Source organism: Adiantum capillus-veneris, chromosome 17 (assembly GCF_014529385.1).
Source record: "Adiantum capillus-veneris isolate H3 chromosome 17, ASM1452938v2, whole genome shotgun sequence".
NCBI classification, from domain to species: domain Eukaryota; kingdom Viridiplantae; phylum Streptophyta; class Polypodiopsida; order Polypodiales; family Pteridaceae; genus Adiantum; species Adiantum capillus-veneris.
The window spans coordinates 44405784-44416851 of NC_140947.1; positions in this window are offsets into that span (position 1 = coordinate 44405784).

Genomic DNA, 11068 nt, shown 5'->3' on the forward strand with positions numbered 1-11068 from the left:
TGAGCCACAAAACCGGTTGAAGCCACAAAAATGGCTCACATCAAGATTCTCGTAAATGAAACATAATTGTTGTCTATGACATCAAAGTTTCATGAAACTTCTTAATTATGGGTTCAAGATATGAAAAAGGTTTCTAAATACACAATTTACATGAAAATCTCAAAATTTTAAAAAAAACTTTTCTAAAATTAATAAATTTTACGTAAAACAGCACTTCAACACTTAACTTGGAGAAGTAAAAAATGTCGGCAGTCTTTGTATATGGGTTTAAAAATCTTGGTACATCTATCACATACCTATTGAGGGATTTTTCAAAGAAGTTTGGGCCTACTTTGTAATGATTTGATTTACTTTCAAAAGAAAAGAAAATTTTTTTGTCCATCATTACAAATTAGTTGTAGAAGATGGCAATGGAAAGACACCTTTAGACCTTCATTTAGCTCAGTACTATTTTTTATCAACTCATTATGGGTGTTGGTCATAATTCCTTGAAACCATTTTCTATTTAGATAACTAACATAGTGTTGAGAATTTTTTTACAAAAGTCTCAAAAAGCCACAAAAGTGGTTGCTTTTTTACAGGACTAGTGTTAAAGTGTCCTTGCTCTCTCTCTCTCTCTCTCTCTCTCTCTCTCTCTCTCTCATACACACACACACATTTTTTTTTTGAGATTAGGTTTCCTTAATCTCCAAAAAATAAAAATTACTTCAAAACATAGTAAGTGCGAAAGTGAAAGTTAAGTTTAGGAAATGAAAATACATATGAAGGTGAAAAGTCAAAAGACATGAAGGTGGATGGTCAAAAGATATTTTGTGTCCATATAAAGAGGTGGTCCACATTTGTGTTTTTATTTTTATTTATATCTCCTTTAGTGTTTTATAGTCTTTAAAGTGTCCTTGCTTGCTCTCTCTCTCTCTCTCTCTCTCTCTCTCTCTCTCTCTCTCTCTCTCTCTCTCTTACACACACACACACACAGACTTTTTTTGGGGGGATTAGGTCTCCTTAATCTCGAGGAGAAAAAAATCTTTCAAAACATATTAAGTGCTTAAGAGAAAGTTGAGTTCAAGAAATGGAAAGACATATGAAGGTGAAAAATCAAAAGACATGAAGGTGGATAGTCAAAAGATATTTTTTGTCCATATAAAGGTGATTCACATTTGTGTTTTTATTTTCCTTTATTTTTACTTTAGTGTTTTATTCTCTTTAAAGTGTCCTTGCACTCTCTCTCTCTCTCTCTCTCTCTCTCTCTCTCTCTCTCTCTCTCTCTCACACACACACACACACACATACACACACACACAATGTTGTCTTCATCCTTCTTACGTACAAATGATATTGTTGCAAATCTACGTGCTTTGTCATTGCCCGTTGCTTTGTACTATAGACTATTGTATTGTTTTTGTTGTTATGGAGGCAATCTTTAAATTAGGAATATCTTTTAATTCTTTTGAAGCCAATAGGAATACCTTTTAATTTGCCTGCTTGAGCTACAAACTAAACCATTTTTCCTTCGCAAAAAAGGTGTTAAAAAACTCCCTTTTTACACACAGGAAAACACTAAAAGTTTCTTGTGACTTGGCCTTGCTTTTATATTTCAAAGCAGGGCCCCTGCTGGCAAAAGAGATGGACAAACTCGAATCAAGTGACATATCAAAGAGCATCGACCAAGTACCCAATATTGAGAAGAGCTTGATGGGCCAAATATTTATAGGGCTTCCGAGGCTTGTCACATCACATCATTGGATAAGAAAATCAATCAAGGGATCAGGTAAGATAGAAGCATCAATGTGGACAATCTTCTTTCGCTGTGCTATACCAAGGACGAACATCAACTGCAACAAAGGATACATGGTTTCCCTTATCTTAACCCCGGTCACGGCCAGTGCTCATGTCAAAGCTAGTAAGTCTATGGTCACACAAGGCTTAGTTATCACTTATTTGAATTGATAACTAAACCTCATTCTTGTTCACATGCCAAAAAGAGAATTAAATGAATAACTATGCCTACCCTTTGTAACTATGCCAATTTTGGCATAGTTGTGAAGTTCAAGGCATAGCTAGGATGTTATATTCCTTGTGTGACCATGCAAGAGGCTTATTTATTCATTTAATGCTTTTTCTCATGGGCATAGTTGGCATAGTTATATGTAACTAATAACTAAGCCTTGTGCGACCATAGCCTAAGTCATTGCCCGTTGGTAAGCCAATGTCTCCATAGGAGCTTGCTTTTGATGTCAATGAGAACATGTTAGCAGCAAGCTAACCCGGATACCATTTTTTGGAGCTCTCATTGTAAAAACAATTATTATTTTGATGAATCGAGAATATTGTAACTCCTATTTTCCGGATAAACTTTGTAATCGATGAACCGGGGCTACAAGCTTCCAGATCGTGTCAACCTGTATTTACCTATCTTTAGTTAGAGCTCCCAGATTATTAGTTTTGACCACCAAAAATCTTGGCTAATATTTAAAAGCTAATTTTTGTAAGTTATTATTAAGTTTTGGATAATGAAATACACAGCGTGAGCTAACAACGCTTACTTCTCTCCTTCTCGTGCTTCCTACTCTCTCACCAGTTGTCATGTTGTAGTCGCGTCTGTTGCATTGCAACCGTAGGTAGTAAGAGCTCTACGCATTGACGTAAGCATTTCATAGTATTTCATAGATTTTGGCATTGCCGATCCATGGACTAATTTCATCATAAGTAGGCATTTACACTTTAAAATCAAAATCTAAGCACAGGCAGGGTATTGGGGCATCATTGCTAAGCATTTAGATGCATTCTGGATCGAAAATGACTAGGTCAAAAATCCACTGCTGTTAATAATTGTGATTTTTTCACTTGACCTAAAGTGGGATTTGAGACCATAAGCATGTGTGCTTAGGTATTATAAGCATGTCCTAGAAGTTTCGCTACGTTTGGATGTCATTTGATGCTGTAACGGATGTGATTTGTTTGTCGATGAGCGATTGTCTTTTGGTGATTTTAGTCACTTGAGTGTAGCTTGAGTTAGATATTAGTTGCTTGTTATTTTCCAAGAGATTGACAACCTCTTGTAGCCTCTATGCACTAGTCGAGTGAGCTTCGTCCCATGGATTGACAATTTATTCGTGGTTCTCGCTACATCTGCAATAAGATAGGAGTGAGGTTAGACACCCGTCCCACATTTGGCACCGTTGCCGGGAATCGAAGAGACCTAAACTAGAGAAAAACACGAGTGTCTTGTGAAGTTATCCTTTAACTTCCTCTAGGTTCACCTACTTTCTTTTTAGAACCGCATAGCTTAAGAGTGTCGTCTTTTGTTGTGTACAGGTAGCTTGGAAGTAATCGTACTTGTTGAGTGCCTTTATGATTGTAGGATTGTAGAATTAGATTAGGCTTTTGAGAATGATTGATGGACGATACAAGTCTTAAAATCAATGCTCAAGAAACCATAAAAAACAAGAAAACGAGTGTTTGTGAACACTTTCCACAACCCCATTGCAGTAGAACCTAGGAGTAGGGTAAGTAGAATCCGAGGTGGATTTCAAGACATTGCTCTCTCTGAAAGAATCAATTGTGAGTTGTTATTTGAAGTTGCAGAATTTTAGGTCTACCAACCACTCAATCTGACTAGAGATCATGAAAAGACTGCCAACCACTCAATCCGATTGGAGAGTATGCTTAAAAGTTGTATGAACTAGGGGATAAGCTCAAGGACACATTGAGGTCAAAATTTCAAGAGTTTGTAAAAACACAGATTATTTACTTTTTCTTGACATTTTAGGCTAAATTAAGTTTTGACTTGACTCAGAGGCTTAAAATAGCTCATGAAAAGACTGTCCAGTGAAAAAGTTCAAAAAGTGTTCATTTTGGGCATAAAGTAAATAATCGCGATTATTTACTTCTGGCTCAAAACTGACCAAGGTTGATACCATAGACTCTATGCATGGGTACAAACAACTTTTGTAAAGGCCCATGAAATTTGGATCACCAAACTGACCAAAACATGGGTAAAAACTAAATTATGTACTGACTTTCAAGAACTTGAGTGTAAACCGGGAAACTTTTGTTCAAACCAAGTGAAATTGGATTCATAGGCTTATGTTGATGTGATAGACATGTGTACATGCTCAGTTGACCAAAAAGATGCAAAAATTTACCATAAGTAAATAATCGTGATTATTTATATCTACCCCATTTTTCAACTTTTTTGATCAAGTCAGCATACCATTAGCTTTAGCATGTTATAATAAGCCCACAAATCAAATTTGGTAAGATTTGGATCATTGAATTGAAAATTGTGGCCAAATTTTCAACGACAGGATGCAGACACAAAATTGATGACCATTTGAACAAAAATTTTCCAAACTTGATGAAACTTGGCTAGGGAGCTTAAGTTGAGGTACTGACAGATCTGTATCAAGATTGGGACAAAAACTTGTTAAAAAATAGCTGGAGTAAATAATTGTGACATCTGCTACAAAAATTGATAGTCTTGCACATTTGAGTATACCGCGAGGTCAAGCAGATTAAGTAGACCACACAAATCAATTTTGGTGAAATTTGGATCACAAAAGTGAGACTTAAGCCAAATTCTTGAAAATTGAGTCTACGGACACGAAACTGTTGATAACTTGAACAAATTTTGTCCAAACTTAGTAAAACTTGTCCAGAGTCCTTAACAGGTTGTATACTTGGTAAATCAAGCCAAAAAATGTAAAAAACTGAGAAAAGTAAATAATCACGATTATTTACTATTGCTAGATAGAGACACCATTTTTGTCTTTTGAACTTGTACAGTGTTAGACCAACATAAGACAAGACCACCGGGAAATTTTGGGTTCAATCAGATCCAAATTGGTACATGTTCACTCAGTTTTCAGGTTGCAGATTAGTCCTTTGGCTTTTTGGAAAAGTGATATCTGAAAGTCTCAAGTGCTGACTCACTTAGCTCAAATTGAAGAGAAACACCTAGACCAGTCACAATAGTTAGCAAGAATTATACAGTCTTTGTGAAACAGCAGCTAACTTGATTAAAAATGATACAGGAATCAGGTTGTGGACAAGGAATTGAAAGCTTGACGGAAGTTGCAATCAAGTCAAGTGGAAGAAATTGACAACAAGTCAATCCGATGGTAAGTACTTTATCCAGGGCTTCACAAGATTATATGGACCTTAGATTTGGTCGTGTACTAGCTAATCAATCCATATTTGGAAAGACCGCTAGTAGAGTATTCACCGAAGAAAGTGTGAATCAAGGCAATCCCTTGCACACTATCCTTAAGGAAGTCTCATACACTTTTTCGGATTCAACATTTGAAATGTCTTCCTATTCGACTCACTTAGAAACCGAAATGACAGTGCGCTATAAGTATATACTCTCTTTTTATAAGACTAATCACCATGGAGCTCAGGTTTACTTGGATCCTAACGAAGAGTATGATATTCGCATTGATGACCATGGTATTGAGTTTGAAGAGGAGATCGGGGCAAACAAACAAGGAAAAATGTACATGGATAGAAATGGAACTTAGTATTTACAAGTCGAAAACCCTGACGTGATAGACAAATGGGGGTTAGAAGTATATACCATAATTCTAGATATGGTAGCAAAAGGACCACCTACTTTAGAATTCGAGGGATATGATCAAGTTGATTTATAGACTTTGAAATGGCTTAGTGCAGATAATCCTAGGATCGGAGTCTATTGTTGGGAGGATAGAAACGTCAAAGATCTTCTATGGACTTCACATGCCAAATTAGAACATCTAACACCCATGAAGATCATCTATATCTTCAAGATCAAAGACAAGGGATCAACAGATCTACCAACCTATCTGTTTAGGGATTGTTATAATAACAATTTTGTTATGATGACTCCTGAGGAGGTGGAATAAACCAAATACCAAGGGTACTCCATAAGGGATTGGATATTGGGCCAAGGACCAAAAACTATTCCAAGAGATGAACACCGTGAGAGATCTTTTGAGAGTAATGTTAAGAAATCAAACCCACCTCATCACGAAGAAAACTGGGTGACACTAAGGCCAGTCCAGGGCTAGATGAGTCACTATTTCCAACAGACTAGTTTGTAGGACTCGGAACATAACAAACTGCCAAGAGACCGGGAGTTGAACCAAATAGACGTGTTAGACTATATGATTTTCAAAAATGGGTCAAAAAATACAGTGGATCCGGGGATCCATATGACCACTTAGCAAGCTTTTAAATTAAGCAAGTGCTAAGAGCAGAATGCATATTTGATTTTCATACTCAATTCGAGGGGTTTGGAATGACATTAGATGGAAAAGCATTGACATGGTTCCAAAACATTTCACCAAGGTCAATTATGGACTTGAATACATTAGCTCAAGGATTTTTAGCTGCGTTTTCCAAAACAGGGATCAAACACAATACGGTACCTCAAATCTACAACTTTAAACAGAAACAAGGTGAGTCTGTTAGGGATTGTGCAACTCGAATGAAGCAATACATTGCAAGATGCCTAGATCTAGAGATACCTATAGAAAAAATACTTGTATCATTGTTTCTAGAGGGACTGCTAAACAAAGAACTTCATGCTATATTGTATAGCAAGAAGCATACAACCCTAGAAGAGTGTGTATCATATGCTATTGACTTAGGAGACAATTGTGATATTTTCAACGAAGAAGATGTCCCTAAGGATAAACAAAGCGAGAAAACAACATCCATCAAACCAGCACAAGTGGGAACAGCTATTGCAGCACCGCTTTCATCCATAGAAGACATGCTCAAAAGGATGAATGACATGATGAATAACATGAAAAAAGTACCTATGAGGAGACCAAGGCAAGGGATACCTCAACAGGGACAACCAATTAGGCCACAAAATGGTGTGCAATTGAAGTTAAATGGACCAACCATGAGACCAATGAGTGCTATTACCGACCAAAGTATGATGGGAATGTTCAATACGTGCCTATGAGACCACAAGGACAACCCATGTACAGATATCAACCTAATATGGCCCCAACTCAAAGACCACCGATGGGTATGGAAAGACCTCAGCCTGTGTTGGGTCAACAACCTCCATATCTAGGACATAATGCAGTGTCTGTAAAGTACATGTATCCAGAGGGAGTCATAGATGAACAAGCACTAGTGTCTGTTACACCCTACGTTGAGCCTAGCCCATCTACAGTAATGGTAGAAGGAGACTGGTATAATTTACATCCACCACCAATGGAAGAACCTGTGACTTATACTCCACCAGAGCTTGCACCAATGTATTATGTGGCTAATCAAGGTGTTAGACCTCTTATGGTAAGACCCATGATTAAGCCAAGAATGGGAAACTATCATAATTGTGGTGCAGATGATCATAATTGTGGTGCAGATGATCATAATTGTGGTACAGATGATCATTGGCAATTCTGGATAGTGGGGTAGGCATAGCCATAGCCACAAAAGCAATGTGAGAATCTTGGGGACAACCAACCATTAGACGAACTTGAATGAAATTGCAATTGGTTGATGGACTGAAAGACCCTTAGGACTGCTTGAAAAAGTGATAGTTAATTCCTGTGGGATTGAATATCAACACACTTTTGCCATAGTAGACTTTGGGAAGAAAGTCAATTATGAAATCATCTTGGGAAGACCGTTCATGCGACAAGTACAACTCATTCAAGATTGGAGAAAAAAATATTTGTACTTGAAGCAAGTGGGATCAATAACAAGGGTTAATTTAAAAGATCACACTTATAGAGATGTCAATACAGAAATTTGATTCAGTCTCTTCGGCTGAAACTAAGCTTCCATCTTGGTTGAAAAAACACTCCTATTTGAAAACGGGAGCTTAAAACAAGAAGAATGTATCTTAGAAATGGATTGCACAAACGAAGCCTACGTACATGAAGCCTTTCCAGAGCATTTTTTTGAGCCATTTGAGTGGACTCAAATCTTAGCAACAATGGATGTATGCGTAAATACGTCTACGCCTACTCAATTTTTCAATGAGGATGGCTATGACACAATTCCCATACAAATGATTTCAACCCTTCACATTGAAGATGAAACTCATGAACCCAAAGACTTGATGAAAGCTCAACAAGTCTTTTCAAAGCTCTACTATGATGCAACAGATGAGTTAGAAGAACATTCATCTACCTCAGATGATTTGGGGTTGGAAAAAGAACACGTGAGAGCTAAGCTACTCATGAGAGAAGGAGAGGAAAAGTTTTTTGACTTTCCAAACCAGAAACCGAGAAGACAAAAATGGTATAAACAAAAAAGAGACACCAAAACCTTGAACACTAGACCTATGCCATCGGTCTCCAGTAGAACATAGTTCTTGATGCATATAGATGTACATGATTGTGCCAAGGACAAAATCACTGGTAGATATACTTCAAAGGAAAATCCAGAAATGTCAAAAACATTGAGAAAAACAAGAAAGGAAACTCAAGTAAAACCGAAACACCAGGACAAGAACTTGACCATGACACGAGTTGAGTGGAAAAATAAATATCAAGAGTTAAAAAAAGCTCTAAAGGATATATACACAACCGAAATGGAAACAGAAGAGGATGGTATAGATGCAATGAGCGTTCCATCCCATTACAAGAAATATACTCTCCAAGACCGAAAAATCATAATCGAACAACCTGTCCAGGAACTACAAAAACAAGGCAAGTCTAGACCTGCTTACATTGCAAACGACCTGACAAAAGAAGAAGAAGGGCTTTTATTGAGCTTACTGAAGTAATACCGAGATATCCTTTCTTGGTCTTATAAGGATCTCAAGGGTGTTGATATAAAAATCTGTCAACATACCATATCCATGAGAGATGATGCAAACCAAGTAGAAAAGGGCTATACGCATATAATGAAACATTTTCCAGAAAGATCAAAGAAGAGATTGAAAAGCTAAAGGAAGCTGAATTCATTTATGAAATTGAACACACAAATTGGGTTTCTCCAATTGTGGTAGTACCCAAGAAAAATGAAGAACTATGGGTGTGTGTCAATCTCAAGAAAGTGAATGCAGCTACCATTAGAGACAACTTTCCTCTTCCATTCATTGAGCATGTTTTAGAACGAGTTGCAAGAAAAGAATCTTACAGCTTTTTAGATGGCTTTTCGGGATACAATCAACTTTTGGTCGACCCCAAGGATCACAACATAAAACTGCCTTTGCAACTGAATGGGGTATTTTTGCCTATCGGGTTATACCTTTTGGGTTAACTAATGCTCCTACCACTTTTCAAAGATTGATGAGCCATGCTTTTAAAGAATATCTTAGGAATTTCTTAGAAGTATATATGGATGATCTATGCGTACATTCATCAATCCGGGCTGATCATTTTGAACACCTCAAAAAAGTATTTGAAAAATGTAGACTTTATAGGATTTTCTTAAATCCTGAAAAGTGCACATTTATGGGTAGACAAGGAAAAATTCTTGGACATATAGTGTCTAAGAATGGCATAGCTACCGATATGGAAAAAATTCATGTTATTGCTGATTTGCCTAGACTGACAACAGTCAAGGCGGTTCAAGCCTTCATGGGACATTGTGGATATTATAGATGGTTCATTTACATGTACGTTGTAATTGCAAAACCCGTGTACAGCTTGATCACACTCTTTGAATAGACTAATGAGTGTGAAGAATCCTTCATGAAGCTTAAGCAAGCTCTCACTTCAACTCTAATATTGAAAGCACCAGATTGGAATAAGATATTCCACATACATGTAGATACTATTAATTTTCCCATTGGATGTATACTAGCTCAACCAGGAGACGGGAAAATTGATTTTCCTATTTCTTATGCTAGCCGACAGCTGAACATGGTAGAAAAGAACTATACCACCACCAAAAGGAAAGGACTAGGAATGATCTATGCCGTGAAAAAGTATAGACATTATGTATTAGCAAACAAATTTGTGTTCTTTGTGGACCACCAAGCCTTATTGTACTTGGTCAACAAGCCATGCAACACAGGAAGAATAGTGAGATGGTTCATCATTCTTCTGGAATTTGATTTCACTGTAGTTGTGAAAAAGGGCACCACCCATCAAAGAGCAGATCATTTGTCAAGGATTGTTTCAGAAGAACCACCTAAGGGAGTAGATGATGATCTACTAGATGCATATCTGCTCTCCGTGCAAATGATACCTCGATGGTAAAAAAATATGGTATCATTGATGACCATAGCTCAAGTGGATTTGCAAATACCACTTCCTATTACAATCGGATTAATTGAGCAATCGGCTATGTATCAATTACTAGCTGACACGCTATACAAAAGAAATTGAGATGGAATAATGTTTTTATGAATTAATCCTGAGGAAACAACTCAATACCTAAGTCGAGCACATATTACCATAGTTGGACTTCACTTTGCGAAAGATCAAACTATGCAAAGGATCTTGAGACTTGGAGTATTTTGGCCAACTACGAGGAGTGATATTCATTATTTTGTGAAATATTGTCCTCAGTATAAAAAACAAGCACCCATACCTCATGTAACATTGTTCCAAATATCACCTATTCCTAAGTGGAGTAACTATCTAGTTACCTACTTATTGAGCCAAACATTTCCTGAGGATATGAGTAAACGTTGTCAAAGAGCAATTGAAACAGAAGCAAGAGACTATGCTCTTATTGGAAACCAATTGTATCGGAGAGGTAAGGATCAACATTTGCGTCTTTGTGCAAATGAAGAAGAATATATTCCATTATAGAACAAGCACATGCTGGATTAGCTGGAGGTCACTTTTCTAGAGAGACCACCGCAAGAGCAATCTTAATGGTAGGCATATGGTGGCCAACACTTTTTGCAAATGCCAAATAATATGTTCGGAGCTGTGATGCTTTTCAACGAGCAAAAATGCCAATCTGTGTAGATAGCATGCCCTTGAGACCAATGATGGGGGCTAGAGCTTTCGCAAAATGGGGTATAGATTTTGTTGGGCCAATACAACCACCTGCTTATAGAACCCAAGCTCAATATATCATTGTAGCTACGGACTATTTGACCAAGTTCACCGAGGCTAAAGAAACTCAAAAGAATGATGCTAGAACCAAAGTCGGGTTC